The sequence below is a fragment of the Neolamprologus brichardi genome, chromosome 9 (genome assembly GCF_056152115.1).
Source record: "Neolamprologus brichardi isolate AB-2024 chromosome 9, ASM5615211v1, whole genome shotgun sequence".
NCBI classification, from domain to species: domain Eukaryota; kingdom Metazoa; phylum Chordata; class Actinopteri; order Cichliformes; family Cichlidae; genus Neolamprologus; species Neolamprologus brichardi.
In genome coordinates, this window is record NC_142112.1 from 40,065,204 (window position 1) to 40,084,156 (window position 18,953).

Below are 18,953 nucleotides of genomic sequence, written 5' to 3' on the forward strand. Positions count from 1 at the left end.
GGACTCGAGGCTATACTGCTGCATACATGGTTACTCATCTCCTCATGTGTTACACATAAACACGTTACTGTGTCCCCGCTACATCAGATGTTCCTGCGTGAGAAAGGTTCTGAGTTGAAAAACAAACCTGTTCCCACAATATGATCCTAACTCTTACTGACTTATTTTCCAAAACCCGGAGCCACATCTGAGCTCGCAGCTCCGGCGTCCTCATAACCTCGTCTCACGTACGAGATCCTGTTTGTCAAACATCTGCTCACGAGCTCGGCAGACGCGCGTGACGCGACGGAGATCTGATGCTTTTATATACTTTCATGTCTTTGCGGACGCTTTGCAGATCAAACGCAGACAAAGACGTCAAAACAGAAGCAGCAACACAAGAACCAAAGTTCAGCCTCGACATCACATCTGCACCGATTTATAACACGTACCCAGCTGAACACGTTTCATACATGTGTGACCCTGCTGCTGCTCAGAGTACTCGCTCAGCTACACGTGTGCTGCTGTAACACCGGATTTTATTTAGAAAAGCAGACACAGGACATGTAAGTGACACAAATGTGCAGAATCACACGTTAGAGCAGAGAGGAGTCACCTGTTTGACTCTGAGGGCCTCAAACATGATTCACCTCAGAGAGGAAACACTGAACACAGACCTACAAAATAAAAGCACTCAGACTTTAACATGTCCGTCATTCCACTGCAGCCCCAAACACAAGCAGAATAATTACAGAGGAAGAAACCTCTGACAACACACACACACAAACAGACACACACACACACACACACAGTAACACACACACAGTAACACACACACACAGTAACACACACACACAGACACACACACACACACACACAGTAACACACACACAGTAACACACACACACACACACACACACACACAGACACACACACACACACACAGTAACACACACACAGTAACACACACACACACACAGACACACACACACACAGTAACACACACACACACACACAGTAACACAATAACACACACACACACACACACAGTAACACACACACACAGACACACACACACACACACACAATAACACACACACACACACAGTAACACAATAACACACACACAGTAACACTCACACACAGTAACACACACACACACACTCCAGGGGGAAAGTTTAATAAGAGCCAAACTCTGATCGATGGCTTTAATTTAAACATCAAACTGTGCAGGAAGTCGACCACTGCTAAACCCATTACACTGTGTGTGTGTGTCTGTGTGTGTGTGTGTGTGTGTCTGTGTGTGTGTGTGTGTTAATGTGTGTTACTGTGTGTGTGTGTGTGTGTAACTGTGTGTGTGTGTGTGTGTGTCTGTGTGTGTTACTGTGTGTTATAACACAGAGTGGTCTGGGGTCATGTTGCGTCTCCGTCCTTTTAATTATTTCCAATCTCTGAGTTTTTTAAAATTTATTTGTATTTTAAATGATATTTCTGGTTGCCGGGACGACCTGACCTGACGTTCAGATTGGCTCTTTGGGTCCACGATGGTTCAAAGCTGAGAGGCGAGCGCGACTACAAATACAGCATATCTGGTTGTGCTGGTTGTGTGTCCACCTCAGAGGCGTCTCACGTGTGCGCAGGCGTTGTGTTCAAAGCAGTGAGTTACTTACTCACCAGAGAAAGTAATTAGTTACACGACTCATTACATTACATTCTCGTTACTGCGTAAAATCACCTGAAACTCAGTCTCATAGTTACACATGAAGCTACAGCCCCACACACCAACACAAAGCCCTATAACGAGGACACACACACGACAGTTTAGTTTGTATGGATGAGCGTGCTGAGAGTAATAACTGTAACACAGATCTGACCTCAAACCCTCAGACCCGGATCTCTTTAGCTGATTCCCATCGTTTACTAATCCGATGTGTTTCTGCTCGTTTGGTCCTGATGTGTCAGAAACGAGTGTTTCTAAATCGCAGATATGAAAGTGTGACTGTGTGAAGCTGTCTCCGGGTTTGGAGGATTGCTCTCCAGGATGGATCCAGTTTCACGGTCGGCTGTTGGAATCAGATGCTCAGCAGCCGCTTCCTGTTGTGTCTCTTTTCATTATGTCTCAAAACCACAACATCGTCACACACAGCAGAGAAACAACGATGCGTGACAGCACCACGCAGTCCTCACAGCCGCTGTGTACTCGCCGCTCTCACAAACACGTGATCACCACTCGTTTCTGCTGTTGTTGCTTTACGGTGAAATAATCGAAACACAAACAAACTGACGAAATCAGGAGGGAGGCGACGCTGTGTTTGTGGGTCTGTTAGCAGGTTTGTACAGGACAGCCCGCCATGCTGTGTGTGTGCGCCTGCATACTAACGCAACTGCATGATTGCATGCATGTGTGTGTGTAATTCGATCTGCTTGTTATGCAGCGTCTCATTACATCCATATGGTCGTCCCCCACTCCCAGTTTTATTTCCATGTTTTTAAATATGGACAATAAAGCAGGAACAGACAAATCGCTGCCATTAAACTGGAAAATAAGGCAGCGACTGTTCTGAGCCGCTGTGGACACAGCAACACGGGAGACTGTAAACTCAAACAAATATGAAGTAAATGTTTATACACATACAGTATACGCTTTAAATATAGAACATGTAGTTACTGTGATTAAAACTCAGTTTACATTAAAACAACCATGATTATGTGAAATAGAAATATTATAAATGTGTAATCTTACATATTTGGGCTGAACTGTGAGCCGTTTCGTTTGTGTCTTACAGAATGATCCTTAGACTCCGCCCACTTTTGGACAGCCACATAGTGACAGTTTGCGTCACGTCCACAGTGTCTCAGTTGTGAATCACTGGTGAATCCGATGTCAGTCGCTCCAGTGTTGATCTGAACAATTGTGCGGTGACATCACCAGATGTTTGGCAGCAGCCTTTTTTCTTTTGCCTCCATGGCGTGACAGGTCTGCGCCTGGACTCATGTTTTTATTGGTCAGTGATTTGTTCTGGAGAGGTTTGAACCTGGTGTTGTTTGGAGCTTGTTCTAGAGTGTTTTGAACACAGTGGAGCTGGATTTGGTCACTACATTAACCTCCTAAGACCCGAACTCTTCCACGGCATGCATTTTTAATTTCTCTTTGATATTTGGACATATTGGGACTTGATGAATGTAAAAACAAACAATTACCAGATTTTTTTTACCTAATTGTTGTTTCTAAGAAAAATGAGAGCCACAAATGAGGATATTTGTTTAAAATTTGATAGAACAGTAGCAGTAAGTGGATATCAGGCCCTTGTAGAGCACAATTGAGTATTTTGGTCTAAATAACCCAAAATGTGATGTCCACATATGTGGACGCAGGTCCTAGGAGGTTAAAGCACGTATGTAACATTTCCCACACTTCAACCTAAAGTTAGATGGTTTCAGGCTGTGATCCACACTGGTGGGGTGGGGCTTTCTCTGGATTGAGTTGTGGCGTTGTCTTGGAAACCACAGCCCGTGTCTTTGTGTAATCCAGAGTGTCTCAGTGGTATCAGATCAGGGCTGAATCTGGTTTTGGACCAGTTTGAGTCTGGGTCCCTGGGTCCTTTGTGCATGTGGTAGAGTCTCTTCTGTTTTTACATGTTTAACACTCAGCGTGGACTTGGTGTTGACCTGGGTTTGAATAACGTTGGAGAAGCTTCCAGCTGTGCAGAAGAAAAAGTCCGTCAGCATCTTCTTTTTCTTTCCACTCAGTGATGTTTACATCAGAAGTCTGATTCTAGACCTGTTTTAAAGTAATTAGGAAAACCTTCAGGCCAACCTTCGACCTGGCATTGGAAACTTTCTGTACTGGTTTGGGTTACTGGTTGGTTTATTACTTGTTTGAACCTTTTTGGAGCATCTCTAAGAACCCTTCAGAGCTACTTGGATTTGGGCTGTCTTAGTGCTGTTGTCAGGAGGTTTTAAACTCTGGTTTTGGTCCAGTCATAGAAACAAGTTTATTGGTTTTGGAGAGAGTATGAGTCTGGTTTTGGAACATTTTTGAGATGGCATTAGACTTGGCATTGGACTAGTGGGAAATCTTTGGATTAAGGATTCACTTGGGAGCATTTGGAAAAACTTGCTGCAGTTCTCATGATTTTAGACGTTGTTAGTTTTTGGACAATCAGACTGTGGGGACTTTTAAAGGTGAGCTTACTCTGAGTTTAATAATCTGTTTAAATGTTTTCATGGACTTTACTGAAAACACTGATCACTTGCTGTGTGGATTTCTTTGAGTTTGATGTGGGTTTGGGGCTCAGGCTTGGTGCTGGGGTCCAGGTTAGATGCAGGTTAGATCCTGGGGACTGGGAATGATTAGCACTGACGGTCCTCACAAAGACAGAAGCATAAATGTGTGTTTTGCCGGCGGCAACAGAAAAGAGAGCGAGAGTCTGTAGGCAGTTAGCGGGCTGATCAAAGACACACGGGTCACAGCTTTGCGGGTTTCAGCCACGTGCCTCCTCTTCCTCCTCACTTCCTGTTCTCCTTATTGCCCCCACTTCCTTTCTCTTCAGTCTCCTGGTTGTTTCTCCGGCTCTCTCAGTCATGCACTTCCTTCTGCTTCTGATCCTCGGCTCTGACTGAACAGCTACTTTCACCTCAGTATCCGCACAGATATTTCTCTGCTGAACATCTGGAGGAAGATTTAGATGTGGAGTGGTGACTATGATCCCGATGGAGGCAGGAGCAGGAGCGTGAGCGGGCTGTCAAACAGTTCAGTGGATAAAACCTGTCAGAGTAAATGACAGCAGAGATGATGTCTCTATACGTCCCTCCATCCGCTCAGACGATCGCTTCTTCAACCACTTTTCTCTGCCGGCTCTTTCAACGCCCCCTCTATCTCCCCACCACTTGTTACTCTCTATGCCCCCCCCCCCCCCCCCACCTCTGCCAGCCTTTGAAGCTTGCTGTGGCAGTGATTTGACTAACCAGCACCCATGGGAGCCGCCCGGGCCTGCTGTTACGTCACGTCACTGCAACATCAAGGAGAGTGTGTGCAGAGCAGGGTGGATGTAGCTGTGTGCGTGTGTGGAGATCTGAGTTTGCGTGAACCCGCTGCTCTCGGTTTGACCTCCACAATCAAAGGACGTCGTCGCCTCTTCATTCCTGTGAAGTGTCAGAGATGATTTCCCTGCTCTGCCGCGTTCGGGCCGTACGAGCGCTCGGCAGGGTTTTTAGACGCGTTACGTAAAGCTGCAGCGCGGACGGTAAAGGTCCCCCGTGATCCGGGTTTTCATGATTTCAGCTCAGGGCATGAATAATGCTCTTCATCATGTTGGGTAAATGAGTGTTTCAGTGGGAGAAATGTTTATTTCTAACTCCGAGGAGCAGAGCAGCAACAGGAAACTCCCGAACACGTCACAGAGTGAGACTTCATGAATCCGTCTTCACAGAGCCGGTCTTTTACGGAGCCGTGAGAGTCCTCAGAGATGGACACGCCTGTTCCTTCAGTGACTTCATCGCTTCGGTTTTCTTCTTCAGGATGGTCCTGGTCAGCAGACGCGTGGTCCTCCTTCTTTCTGTTCCTGATGCTTGGACTGGAAACAGTAGCTCAGCTCTGCCTCGAACCAACGAGGAAATCAACCAGAGACGACCTCACAATCAATTCAAGCTCATTGCTGCCTAAATATGACCGTCTCTGTTGGGTCTCCAGTAAGGACTTATTCTAAAGTCTGAAACTTTTGAGCTTTGCATGGTTTTGTATCTCACCCTTGGTATAACAGCGTATGTGACTGTGGTTTAGGAACGTCTGTCACTCAGAGGACATGAGCACTGATATGTTGTTAATATTTCCTGTTATTCATCAGTCCCACAGATATTTCTCAGCTCTGGTAACAACTAAACAGCCCAGCAATTAGATCTGGGTGGAAGCAGGCCACGAGGAAGACCAGAAAAGTGCTGGATGGACCGAATGCTGCGAATATTACCCCAGAAGACGCCCTGGATAGGAAGAAGTGGAGGAAGGCATGCAAAATAGCGGACCCTGCATTGCGGGATATACATCACTAGGAAGAAGAAGGTAACTAAACTCGATGTGACGGTTGAATTCGGTGGTAGTATGACTCATTTACAGACCATTTCTTTCCTGGTAGAAAAGTCTGCTTTGAAATTTTAGATTTGTTCTGTCGTCCCTGAAACTCCTCTGATCTTTTTTAGAGTGTTGCACAAAATCGGAGTTGGTTCAAAGACACGGTCTTGAACTTTTTGCCTTTGTGGTCCTGCGATTGGTTCATTTAACACACGGTGAATCACACAGTGCCGTCTACCCGTCAGCCCTGATATCACTCCGCCGTCACTGAAGGCTTTTAACTGAGATTTAAACTAGATGACTTCTGATCGCTGCTCATAACTAATAAACGGGAACTCGTGAGTTTCAAACACAGAGCGATCTTCTGCAGAGATCCTGTCTCTGAATTCGAGTCATAAATAATAAAGTCTATATTTAGGTTTTACGCAGCATCCCAGAGCCTGTGGCTGTTCAGACTGTTGCTGCATCTAAACAACATTCATTCCTTTCCTGGTTTTGTATTCAGGAGGACATCCTGTTTGTAATTTGGGCTCTTTGTTTCTCAGCAGTCTCACCACAAGCTGGTTGTAAAATGGACCCACCTGTGGATTTGCATGGTGGGCGGCGAGCAGAGACGATTCACAACAAGCCAAAGGAAGGCATGCATGCAGTTCCTGCGCACGTCTGTGGACTGAGGCTACGCTCACATTTGCACTGAATTTTCCACAGAATTAATTTATCCTGCGAACAGGACAGCCGAAGGTTTCCTCACAGCGCAGCTGAGCCGCCGAGAGACCTGACGAACCAGAAGATGAAGAATATTCTGCATTTATAGAAAATGTGATTATTTTCATTGTAAACCATGCAACGACACTTTCTGACCTCTGTATTTGTTTCAGATTTTGTGGGTTTTAGTGCAGATTTACTGCACAAGAGTTTTAAAAAAGTCAACAGTTATTGTTATGATATTGATGAAACAGTGCTGAAGAAGGTTTCAGGAAGACCAGTCTTAAAAACGCAGACTGGTTCTTTAAATCCCTTCACACATCCTTTATTTCATTAACCAGAGCACTGCACTGATGACTCGGTGCTCGCGATGCCCGTTTGTCCCCTCAAGGCTCTGTTCATGCAGTATCAGAGAGAAATCCCCAACCAGAACTGATGCTGTACCTAAACCTCGAGACCCGGACCTCATCAAACATCCTCATTAATGCTCAAGTTTGTCCAATAAAGTTGGAATTCCCATATTTTCCCAGATAAAACTCAGCCCAAAGAAGTCCCCCCTGGACATAACCGAGCAAACGGGCAAGAGCCTTTTGTTGGGTTAGAGGCTGGAGGTCGGGGGCGTTATGTGCCCAGATATCAGGTTTGCTGATTGATGAGGTTTTTCTGTGGATTTCTTTCTTCCCTGATGGAACGGGCATGTTCCAAGACATTGGTGGCAGCAGTCACCGGGATCAAACTGTGATGTTAGGATCCCAGATTCTCCCATCAACACAACATCTGAGCAAAAACTGAACGCACCCACGGCCGATACATGTGGCACTGCAATGATATGATGCCACAGTGAATACACGGCAGCATCAAAGCTGAAGGTGAATCATACGGGGCAGCACGAGTCTGCAAGGTCAAAGGTCACCGTGTTAAACCAGGTAAATGTTGCTGTATTCACAGAGCCAGTGTTTGCTTATTGCTGTCAAAGCCAGGAAAGTCTTTCAGCCTTTAAATGTCCACCCAGCAAAGACGCCGAAGGATCACCGACGTCAGGAGAGCATTCATCATCACGTCTTTACCCACTGACGGGCCGCCAGCAGCTGACAGAAGGACGCAGAGCGAGTGCAGACGAGAGGTAAAGAGAGTCCGAGGAAAAGGCAGGAATAGATTCCTCCTGAACAAAAAGCTCTTTCTGTGTGAGTGTGTTTAGCTCCATGAAGTGGAAACTGTGGCATGAGGAATGTGTGTTTTGGACAGAGTCGCCCATATGGAGGAAAACTGGGGGGAAAGTAGATTAACTGTGTGTGTCTGTTACTGTGTGTGTGTCTGTTACTGTGTGTTACTGTGCGTGTGCAGCAGCTGTGTTCCAGGTGTGCAGCAGGACGGTGCGCTCCGTCAGCAGGGAGCTGTTCAGCAGACAGTGGGAACTCCCACCGTTAGAACGCCAAATATGATTTCATGGAAGCGAATCCCAAACGCCGCAGCTCGGGCAGAAGGTGACACCGACAGTTTCAACATGGCTGCCAGGACGAGACCCGAGGAGTGACGGAGATAAATGATCCTCGGGCCTCGTCGGGGATCAGCTGACATCATTCCTTCCCTCGGAGCGACTCGCCGTCAGCAGGTAGAGCGAGTGGATCTGTGCGAGGACTCCACTGGATGTAGTGTTCTTACTTTTTATAATCCAGATGTTTGGAGACACATTTCCATGTTATGGGAACACTTGAGTCCACCCAGGCCCTCAGGTTATATTTGGTCTAAGGAAACGACTCCTCGGTGCTTCAAGCTCCCACAGACGTGTGCAAGTGGAAGCCAAAGGGCCGATTCTACAACCTCATGTACAGAAGAAGCACCTGAAATCCTTCACCTGCTCAGAGCCACGAGCAGGTCAGCCACGCTGATCTACGTTCATCACATCACAGCTTTATTGCTTTTACTGACACCAGTCTGTAGGAACGACACCGACAGCCTCACAGCCTCCGTGGGAGCTCTTGGAAGCTCGTGGAGCTCGTGGAGCTCTTGGAAGCTCGTGGGAGCTCGTGGGAGCTCGTGGAGCTCGTGGAGCTCTTGGAAGCTCGTGGGAGCTCTTGGAAGCTCGTGGAGCTCTTGGGAGCTCGTGGGAGCTCGTAGGAGCTCGTGGGAGCTCGTAGGAGCTCGTGGGAGCTCTTGGAAGCTCGTGGAGCTCGTGGGAGCTCGTGGGAGCTCGTGGAGCTCTTGGAAGCTCGTGGGAGCTCTTGGAAGCTCGTGGAGCTCTTGGGAGCTCGTGGGAGCTCGTAGGAGCTCGTGGGAGCTCGTAGGAGCTCGTGGGAGCTCTTGGAAGCTCGTGGAGCTCGTGGGAGCTCGTGGAGCTCTTGGAAGCTCGTGGAGCTCTTGGGAGCTCGTGGGAGCTCGTAGGAGCTCGTGGGAGCTCGTAGGAGCTCGTGGGAGCTCTTGGAAGCTCGTGGAGCTCGTGGGAGCTCGTGGAGCTCTTGGGAGCTCATGGGAGCTCGTCCACAGGATGACAGGCAGCGCCACATTAGTGTATCTCCTCCCACAGCATCCGTGTGTTTGACATCAAACGCATGTTGTAAAAACTGCACATGATGAGAGCGCCAGCAGCTCTGATCATAAACAATACGGAGATGAGACGCTACTGAGCACGTGCAGTCAGTACTCTAATACACTACGAGTCAACAAACCGAGACAGTGTGCTGCAGTCTTCCTGCACTTTATGCATCACTTATGAGAGAATACACGTTTGTAGGATGTGTATGTCTGCTGAGCACTGATCCAGGATCTGTTCACAGAGGTCAGAGGTCAAACTTATTTTTATGGAGACTTGACAAACCTGCTGTCAGAATCCCATCAGGATGAAGGACAGTAGCAGCGTTTGACATCATATCTATGTTCCTTTGGGCCAAAACTTTAGGGTTGCTAACAGGTGATAAACTTGACTACCAATGACAGCTGACTGACACATGAACTGGTCGTAAAGGCGTTACCTAGGTAATGAGCGAGGCATCAGCTTCAAAGCGACGAGCGAATAGCAGACGCACTGCTCAAATATCTGCACTCATGAAACGTTATGTCCCACGTGCCCAACACGGGCTGCGCGTCACGGCTAATTCTTCTTCACGCGTGACCGATAACAACTCGCGCAGGAACTCAAACTGTGTCCACGCTGGCCGGACACGTGAACGGATGAGCGAGTTTCTCTGGATCACGCTCAGCTTCAGTCAGCAGTAAAAATTCCTTCCAACGCACCGAGCACTCAAACGCACCACAGACCAACGCTGTAACTTCATCTGCAGGCGAGCTGGAAAACAGCTCTGCAGAAACCACACACACAGACACACACACACACACACAGACACACACACACAGACACACACACACACACACACACACACACACACACACACACACAGACACACACACACACACACAGACACACACACACACACACACACACAGACACACACACACACACACACACAGACACACACACACACAGTCACTGCATCATCTCCATTCAGACCAATCACAGCTCTGTGTGGACAAAACGAAACATTTGAGTTGGTGTGACAGAAAAGGTCTTCATCACTGAAGAGGAGAGAAGCAGGGAGGCCGAGGAGGAGGAGGGTAAATTATAGACGAGGAAGAGAGGAGGGAACAAGGAAAGCAAACTGCAAAGCCTATCAAGGATGCACGAGCCTTAGAGTTCCACCTGTTCAGCTTCAGGTTTATTTTACCTGAAAAATGATACCAATGCTAAAACACCTGAAACTGCAGTTCCCCTGACGTCCAGCAGAGGCAGCAGTGAGTCAGTCCCACACACTCAAACTGTTGCAGGGAGGATGTGATCACGTCCACACTGGTATGTTTGAAAACACAGACTTTTCTGTGCGTTTGCACCTTTCCTCCACATGTAAACGTTTTCGATCACTGAAAACTGAGACTTTTGAAAACTCAGTTTTTGCGTTTACATGTGGACGAGGAAAACAGAGATTTAGTCACACAACGTCAAAGGTGTGCGCCACGTTACTGCTCACATGAGATTATGTCTACAATGGCAGATAGAAACAAAATACTGTTAATCTGACTATCTGCAGTTTTAACACACAGTTACTGTCCCTCCATTTACACAGACAGGCGTCTGAGTGAACCTCGGACGGGGCTTCTACATCCAACACAGACCCTCTCACAACCCAAATCCCAACATCGGCTTTGAATAAATGTACTTTAAAAAAAATTTATTTATGTGTGCTGTATGCATTTTGTTCATTCCTGAGTTGTGACTGTCTTTGTTATTAACATTTGAAATGTTGAAGGCACCTGGATAGTAACACAAGATTATCTGCCTTTCCAGGAAAACAAACTTTTCTGAAGTCCTGAAGGTTTAGTGAGGGTACAGAAGCCTGTTTAGTCTTTCCCTCCCGGCTTCTAGACTTCTGATTGGCCAACATTTCGTTTTTAGCGTTTACATGTGGACGGAGATATTTTCTCAAACTGCACGTGCGAACGGGATTAAAAAAAACAACGAAAACGGAAAATCTCAGTTTTCAAAAATACCGGCGTACGTGTGGATGTAGCCTACAACTCACCTGTTTAAAGTATGCATTATTGGGGGCGTGGCCTCGCTGACTGACAGGTGGCTGTAGCTGCTAGCTATCTGCTATCTTCACCTCAGCTAACTGGAGTCCCTGTCCAGTTTCTGAGCTCACAGTCCAATAACCTCAAATATTTTAATATTCTGCTAAAAATGTAAAAGTTTAAACTATATTTTTATATTTTTAACACACACATCATTACACTGCCAGGTGTGCGTAACGTCTGAGCTAAAACATGTCCGTAGCCACGAATTCTTTGTACTCTCACGTGCAAAGGTCTGCGCGGGCTAGCAGCTCGCTGCGAACAGGAAGTAAACTATCCAAACGTCCAAAACCTTCTTTCTCTATTTACTTTTGTTATTCCCGCCCCAAACACACCCGGCCAATCAGCGCACATTCTCAGGTGTTTTGGAGTGTTTGCTTTGGTTTACTTGGATTTTTCTCTGTTTACAAACTCAGAGGGAACAAGCTAGCCGTGAAAACGCCCTCAGCACAGCTCCTCGTGTATTCCAGGCTGGTCTGAACATGTCAGAGGACAAACGATGGAAACACGTGAACCCTCGTTGGACAGCTGGGACAGGCTGTCGAGGACATGGATGGATGATCAGCTGATTTATTCTGAACACCAGCCAACAGGCTCGTCTCTCTGCTGTGATGTCAGACCTCCCGCCGAGCTCCAGCTGTGACTGAGCTCCTCCTTCACTGCTCCTACTGTCATTACTGATGTTGTTACCGTGTGCATGGCTCATGATGCGCCCTCTCTGTGATAACCGTTGCCTGTTCTCGTGTCTCTAGGTAAACGTGAGCGTCCGTAATGACACGCCTCTGACCTCTGAGTATTGAACAGCGTGAGTATGTTAGTGACTCGATCACGTGGGGATCTGATAATGACTGCTGGAATCAAATGTTGCTGTTTGCTAAACGAGCGACAGCTGCGACTTCAAATTAAACTCTTTGTCCATCGCGGTGCATTTTGGTATTTTAGCTCATTAGCTGCTCTCCGGTTACATAAAACACGTTTCAGCTCCTGAAACGCTCCAAAAATAACATGAAATACCAGCGGCGGCCACATTCTTCCCTCTGTCTTCCTGCTTTTGTTCAAAACTCTGTCCACTGCTGATGATTATCCGTCTGTTTATCTGTCGTTCTCTCCGAGTGTCACTGTTTAATTGGACACCCCTCCTCCTCCTCCTCCGTCCCCATGGGAAAGTATGCAGACACATTTTGATTTGATTATGGCTCACAAACCAAACTATGCTCTGTTGCATTCCTGCTCGGCAAACAGACGATGTGTGGAGCAAGGCAGCGAGCGAGCCAGGTGGGGGTTTGATTTGCTCTGCAGTCACTCCTGATGTAAAACCTCCACCTTTATCCCTCGCTGTGGGCGTCGCAGATCGTCTCTCTGCAGGTCCGAGTCACCTGACCACATCGTCACATTTACCTCTTTTCTTAAAACTCCCTCTCTTCCTGTCCTTCTATAACTGCAGACGTGGCTCACAGACACCCTCTACAGGCGGCCCTGTGTAACTGCACCATACTGCAACAGTGCAGCTCCTGTCCTGCGACGGTCCACGTCGATCTAAAGACCTAACTCAGGATCCACAGGGGAGGCTGGGTGGAGGTTGGGGGGAGGCTGGGTGGAGGTCGGGGGTCACCAGGGGGACTGCCAGGACATGATCTATGAAACCTGTGACGATTCCACTCACCTTTCATCCTCCCAACCTCTGAAAGCAGAGTTACGGGAAGTTTGCTGCAACGTTAGCATTTTTAATTCATATGATAAAACAATGTTTTTGTCTTAAAGGAGGTTAATTTTAGCTGTTTATCTGCTTCATTCACTGAAGTAAAGCAGCTTGTCTTCATCTGAATCCTGTGTACTTACACTCAGAGAGCACGTTAGCATAAAAACATCATCAGCATACATGATGATGCTAAGCTAACTCAAGCTAACAGCACGTCAGATTATCGATGCTGTGTTTGTGGAAAGATCAAATGTTTTTGTCTGGATGCAGCTGATATAACTATTGTATCTGTTGAGTCGATTCATTTGCTTTTACTCATTGAGCCTCTTGAGCGCCCCCTGCTGTACCTCTGCTGAACTGCAGGGAGTTTCTGTGGGGTTAAAATGAAGGGGAAGGACTTCTTGAGAAGCCAACTGAGCGTTACGATCGTGGACGTGTTAACAAAGTGTTCTTACAGACAGGATGGGCTCGAGTCTGAGATTCAAACTTGCTGTGTAATAATCTGTGAGCTGGAACAGGAAGTGACAGCACCATGACAACCATCATTTCCAATCACACTGACCGCTCAGTGACTCTCAGACCCTCGTCAGGTTTGTCACGCCGAGCGCCGCATCGCTCGCCTTCATGTGGTTTCTTAAACGAGTTCCCATCATGCATCAGAACAATGGCTTCCAAATGCTTTGATTTGGACCGTGAGAGGTTGGAGAGGAAGCCAGCGCCTGGCAGCTTTGTCTCTGTGTGTTTACACTTTATCTGTTGACATTCATCAGAAAATCGTCCAATGGGAGCAGGCGAGAGCGGCAGCGCCTCGCTGTCATGTGGCGGAGAAACAGAAAGGAGAGAAATGAAGAGATGTTTAAAGGAAGCAGCAACAAAAACTCAAAGCAGAAAAAGAGGAGAAACAACGAGAGAGAAAACAGAGTCTGACCGCTGGGGAGAGAGAGAGAGAGAAGCGGAGAGGCAGGTGAGGGGGAGAAAACAGGAAGACGCTCCCGGTCTCCGATCACAAATAAAACGGGAACCACGAGAGCGAGCGGGCGGGCGGGCGAGAGAGCGAGAGAGCCTCTTCATATCTGTGTGACTCATCGTCTGTGTCCTCGATCGACCTCACAGCAACTCTGGGAACGCAGCACCAACATCTGCTGCACACACACAGTAACACAACATAACACACACACACACACACAGTAACACAACATAACACACGCACACACACACACAGTAACACAACATAACACACGCACACACACACACACGCAGACACACACACACACACACACACACACACACACACAGACACACAACATAACACACACACACACACACACACACGCAGACAAACACACACACACACACACACACACACACAGACACACACACACACAGACACACACACACACACACACACACACACACACACACACACAGACACACACACACACACACACACAGACACACATCAACCAATAACATAACACGGCTCACGCCGTCTGCAGCAGGTGGACATAGTTAGTTATACTGAGAGGTGTGTGTGTGTGTGTGTTATGTTGTGTTACTGTGTGTGTGTGTGTGTCTGTGTGTGTGTTATGTTGTGTTACTGTGTGTGTGTGTGTGTCTGTGTGTGTGTGTCTGTGTGTGTGTGTGTGTGTGTCTGTGTGTGTGTGTCTGTGTGTGTCTGTGTGTGTGTGTCTGTGTGTGTCTGTGTGTGTGTGTGTCAGTCCTGGTTTGTGACACTCTGAAAAACTCAGAAAACACAAAATCATCAGAAACTGTCACAAAGCTCCACAAACACCTGCACAGGTGCTGCTTTTAAACAAGTCACGTAGTGCTGGAGCAAACACACCGTCATAGACACACCCACACACACACACACACACACACACACACGCACACACACACCATGCAATACCATACAGCTCTGATCAATACTATCAATAGCATCGTTCCAGCTTGTGATCAGCACCTTTGACGAGCCAATCAGAGGCTGCAACACACTGAGCCTCGTTAGCTTGTTAGCTCGTTAGCTCAGGATCAGCGGTGACAGCGGGTCTGTGCTCTCAGCTCTGCTTGATAAACATCACGGCACACATTTGTCATCTTTGTCATTGTTGTGTTTTGTTTTTAGTGAAACTTTGAGTGTTTTTGTGGTTTTATAAAGTTTAAACTGAGTGTTTGTGATTCATCAGACGGGTGGAGGGCAGAGGTCTGTGTGCTGGGTGGAGGAACAGGACGGAGTTCTGCTTGTTATCAGAGGAAAACGATCAGAGCTCTGCAGGTTCAGGTTGTGTGAAATGATATTTCTCCTTCCTGATTAACAAGTCTCAGTGAAAATAAGTGAACGCCCTCTGCTGCACAGACTCATCTCTTTGAGCAGCTTCCTCTTTTCTTCTGGGGTCATCAAACATTTTCCACTGTGCTGATAATCAGCTCAGGTCAGGAGTGCAGCAGCACCATCAGAGGACTGCAGTGACCTCAGTGACACATCTCACTACACCGGGTTTATTCCTGAGATATCTGTTAATGGTTTATTCAAGAAGAAGTAATGAAATCTGTAAGAGGCACTGAAGCACAGGGAAGTCGTGATGATGCTATGTTAGCTCATACCTCATGTTTATATATAATAACTTATATATAATAGTCTGTTTCCATGAACCGCTCTTAGTTTTAGAAAAACTGAACAGACTGAAAAAGGCTGTGAACTCATGCAGCAGTAAATCCAGTTAACATCTGACATCATGTCACATTTCTGGGGTGTTGTTCTGGTCAGGTAAGCAGCAGAGAGCGTTCACCAGGGTCAGCTGTTCAGCTGCTGAGGTTGCACAGGTAGTCCAACTCCAGCAGCCACTGGTGTGAATGTCTCTGACTCACACAATCAGAAACAGACTGAGAGCCACACATCCTGTAGTGGGCTCTGTGCTCGCTGCACCGTGGAGCCTGACTGGATTTGCCATAGAACACCAGAGCTGGTGGGTCCACCACTGGTGCTTTCCACAGATGAGAGCAGGTTCACCCTGACTAGGGCTACTCAATTAATCGAATTTTAATCTCGATTACGATCTGGGCTTTCAACGATCATTAAAAATGACTGAGCCGATTATTAGCCCCTCCCTCGTGCTTTACTCTCGCGCTGCTCCGTGCGGCAAATCGAGCGCACCTCTCTGCATTTCGAACACGTGTCACAACAATTAAGAGCCTAACCCTATCCCAGCCCTATGACAGCTGGGATAGGCTCCAGCGCCCCCCGCAACCCTGAACAGGAGAAGCGGAAGCGAATGGATGGATGGATGGTCTCCAACCCTTTTTGCGCCACGGACCGGTTTATGCCCGACAATATTTTCATGGACCGGCCTTTAAGGTGTCGCGGATAAATACAACAAAATAAAACTAGTACCGGTACTGAAAAAAAGGAGATTTATTCATAACACACGTGAAAAGACCCAGGAAAACCGAGTAAACGATAAAAACGATAACAAAATAACGCTGAAAACCGATAAAAACCCTGAAAACTATACATTTCACACCTGAGCCTCAACTCTCGCGGCCCGGTACCAAACGACTCACGGACCGGTACCGGTCCGAGGCCCGGGGGTTGGGGACCGCTGATTAAGAGGACCGAGGGAAGCTCGGAAAGCTCAGCAGAAGTTATTTGGAGAGGAGAGTGACTGCTGTTGGTTGAAAAGAGGTAAAAAAACTTCAGTAGTGTGGAAACATTATGGGTTCAGAGTCAGACGTGGATCAAGTAGACACAGTGTGTAAACTTTGCTACAGTGTCGTAGCTGCACCACAGAGCAACACTGCAAAGTTCACTAAACATAGATGTTTACATTTTTCATTTATTTCTTATATTGCAAACATTTGCACTGTTATCAGTATTTGCACTATTTTATATTATTTTTGACAATCTTTAAAGTCATTATTCAACACATTGTTATTGTTAAATAAATATCGTCAAATAATCGAGATCTCAGTGAAAATAATCGTGATGATCATTTTGCCATAATCGAGCAGCCCTAACCCTGACCACATGTTAAAGACATGAAAGGGTGTGGAGACGCCATGGAGAACCTCGTGCTGCATGTAACATCGTTTCAGCATCACCTGTTGTCAGTGAAGATCGAGGATGCACAGACCTCAGGCTGGGCACCGTTTTCAGTTTCTGCAGTGACATTTTGATCGACTGAGTGAATCATTGTGAACCTTGAATCCAGCCTCTGCAGGTTGGTCACCTTCATATATCAGTGTAGAGATCCAGCATGAGCTTTGAAGTTCCTTTAATTTTGGGGGCAGTAGTGTGATAAACACACGGTTACACTGATGTAACTGTTAGGCCAACATTTCCACCAGTGCAAAGCGACTGTACAGACACGATCATTACAGAGCATGAAGCTGCACCAGCTGAGGACTGTACGGGTCAGACAACACAGCAACGAGTCCGCCAGCTCAGCTGAAGGCCTCCGTTTGTGCAGTCAAAGCTCGTCTCTGACAGACCTCCGCCCTGCGTCTCCGTCACATCGTCTGTCTCCAGACCACGTCCATGTTTCACATTCAGTCTGCGAGGCTCTCATTCTTCACAGCGTACCTGGACTTTATCAAATCCACCTCTCACACTTTCCCAGATGTCCCAGAGCTGCTCTGCGCAGGCCGCCGAGGCTTCGCCGCTGATTATTTCCTTACATTACTTTCCCTCAGCTCCATCACGTCCTCCGCCCACTCTGATTACAGTCAACAAAAAGCCTCATTTATTCCTCCTCCGCACGGTCACTCAGAGGTCACAGCGACATCTGGGACGTCTGACCTCGTCACTCCTGTGGCCTTCGTGTAATCCTGGTGGATTAGCAATTACAGAGGCTAATACAGAGCCGTCATGGCTGCGATGGAGACCAGGCACGCTCTCAATACATAATGTGAAAGCTGTGGAATCAGCTGGAGCGGCGCAGAGGACGAACTTCTACACATCTGACTCATCGTGACGTAAACACGAGTTTAAATCGACCGCACGGGGCCGGTCTGTCAGCTGAGGACGACCCAGAAACTCTGAGAACATCACAGGTAACAGCTCATAAATGTCACATATAAACACAAGTTAAAAATTATCTTTTAATAACAGTCACTGTGATGTCACCCACTGATCAAGCCCCGCCTTCTCAGACGCTCTGTCGCCACAGTAACCTCACAGAAGCCATGTTATTGGTCACATGATGTCATTAAAAAGGCTCCAACAGCACAAACAGGTCCAGAGGTGCAGTTCAGGTGAAGCTAGCAGCTACAGCCACCTGTCAGTCACAGAGGCCACGCCCCTAATAATGCAAACTTCAAGCCTTCTTACAGTTTAAACAGGTGACTTATAAACAGGTGTTATGACAGTCTGTGAATCTGTCTGCTCACTGCTGCCTCTGCTGGACGGCAGAGGAACTGCAGCTTTTGTTCCCTTCGGTCAGTAAGAAGATATCAGAACAACTTAATTATTTAATCAAACCATGGAAATGATCTTACTGTGAAACCATGATTCAGGATTTTAACAGCTCTTCATGTGAGCGTACGAAACGTTACCCTGATACAAACCCCCTCCCACAGCTGGAGCTGACCCCACAGCTGCTCTGTGTTTGATTACTCGCATATCAGAGTCTCGGTGAGGTTTTCCTTCTGCAGCGGTCTTCCTGAGGAAGCCTTCAGCAGGTTTGATGCAAAGCACAACCAGAAAGGAGAAACGCGTCCGTCTGGATGAACAGAAGCCAAGTCGATCATTCTTTCCTCTGCGGGGCTCGCACTGTGATTACACTGGTTGCACTGGTTTGCTCCCAGTGTGCACACATGGCTGCGTGAAGCAGCGCAGGCCTCTGTCAGCCCTCCCGGGTTAAATAAAGATTTAATGAGCAGCTGTTG

At 47.2% G+C, this 18,953-nt stretch overlaps 1 protein-coding gene across 1 annotated transcript in view; it reads right to left on the reverse strand.

The window, feature by feature from the left end:
- The window catches only part of sugct (succinyl-CoA:glutarate-CoA transferase), a 66,514-nt gene that overhangs the window by 14,243 nt on the left and 33,318 nt on the right, over positions 1 to 18,953 (reverse strand). The gene's annotated exons all lie outside the window — the stretch shown is intronic.